Source organism: Zonotrichia leucophrys, chromosome 2, assembly GCF_028769735.1.
Source record: "Zonotrichia leucophrys gambelii isolate GWCS_2022_RI chromosome 2, RI_Zleu_2.0, whole genome shotgun sequence".
NCBI lineage: Eukaryota > Metazoa > Chordata > Aves > Passeriformes > Passerellidae > Zonotrichia > Zonotrichia leucophrys.
This window is the reverse complement of record NC_088171.1, coordinates 41,813,986-41,815,870: the sequence shown is the minus strand read 5'-3', so window position 1 is coordinate 41,815,870 and position 1,885 is coordinate 41,813,986.

Below are 1,885 nucleotides of genomic sequence, written 5' to 3'. Positions count from 1 at the left end.
CTGCTTGGACAAAACAGGATGGGGAAAATGTATGTTTAGGTGACAATTCAGCTGCAGGGTAAGACCATGACTGGAAAGGGCAGTCTTTGCACTTCAGCTGGTCATGGTACAAAGCTCTGTAAAATTTCCCTTTCCTTCCTGAGTCTGTATATCTGTCCAATGTCTCCATGCTGCCTAGCTCTACAAAAGGCAACAGGAAGAGGCATTCTGCCTGGAAAATTCTGTATTTACAGATAGCACATCCATAGCACATTAATTTCCCTACTTATTAATGCTTGTGTCGCATCTAAATTTATGTGTTAGAACATCTATAGAGATCAGCAAGTTCTTTTGAAGAAGTACAGTTATAGGAACATAAAAGGACAGATCACACTGCTTTAAGATTGTTTCTAGCATAGCAATGCCCACAGCAGAACTTGCTGCTGCAGTTGTACCAGTGTAACTATACCAGCAACCCCCTTCAAATCAGACAAGACCTTATTTCACCAGCAGAAGGCCTCAAATTGTTTTTCTCAGAAGACCTTTTCTCTTCTGCCGCCTGTCTCTGTGACGAGGTTCATCTGCTGTCTCCCTGGGGACGGTGGCGTGTACAGGGTTGTTTTCTGGTCTCCACAGGCCCTGAAAGCAGCATGATCAAATGCATGACTGAAGAGACCTGACAGGCACACAGCTGTGTGCTGCAGCTCCACTGCCCCCTGACTTCCCAACTCATCTGTCTCTCTTGTCTCACAGCATACAGACAGGACAGAGCAGGAGATTAAAGCCACGCTACACGTTACTGAATTACACCGGAAGGAAAGCAGATATCAGCAGAGGACAGAGATAATGCTCCCAAGTAATAAAGCAGACAACAAATTCTCTGAGTCCCTGTTCTCTAATTGAAATGAAGCCTCCATTTCATTCTCCCCTGGATCTTCTTGGGTATTCTTGAGGTTTTAACAATTTTAAGCTCTTTAAGGCTAAAGAGTTTAGTTCTCCATTAAAAAAAGTAACAGCAGAAGAACTGACATGATTATCTGTTTTATAAACATTATAAACAACCTTCTGAAACACTTTTTTTTTTCCCCTGAAGAGCTCCTTAGGGTAGACCTGAGCTGAAGAAACTGTAAGCTAATGACATTTCTTTTTTATTTAAACTGACTTACTCAATACTGTACAAAACTTAACCTACAGTAGAGCATCCATACAGGCCTATTATAACTGCAGAATGTTCAAACACAGTTTTCCTGGAAAGTTTTGGGAAGACACTATAGCTCTTTGGCTGCTTTAGAGAAGAGAATAGATAATTGCACATACCTCACAAGGAAAATCATATGAAGTTAATACTAAGAGAGTTTAAAGCCTATATCTAGGGTTCCAGTGTTGTTCTGTATGTCATATTTCAGCTTCCATATCTGAAGGCTGTCCCTACAGAAGTTAAGACTGCCCTGGATTTAAGACAGCTAGGCTATATTTGAATGCACAAAGGAGAAGATGAGGAAGTACCTTGACAGTGAATCTTAAAAACTTCCTGAAGAATCAGAAGAATTAACAAGACAAATTATTTCATTGATGTCTTTGAGTGCAGTGTACCTGCTCTTGATTGCACAGCTGTACCTGCACAGGCAGCTGAAGGACACACAAGACTTCCACACACACCCCAACAGTTGTAATGCTCGTGTTCCATACTTTTTATACCTAGAGAAAATACACTCACATTTGGTAGGCCAGCTCATAAAATACATATCTCCTTTTATATTCACAGTAAAACCTTAAGCACGTTGCACTTATCTCTTCTCAAAAACTAAACAAAAACTGACAAATAGTGTATGTCTCCTTTGCAAAATGCATAAAAAATGGCCCATAATTTTATTTTCATTTTTTAGATGGCATGGGTGTGATCATA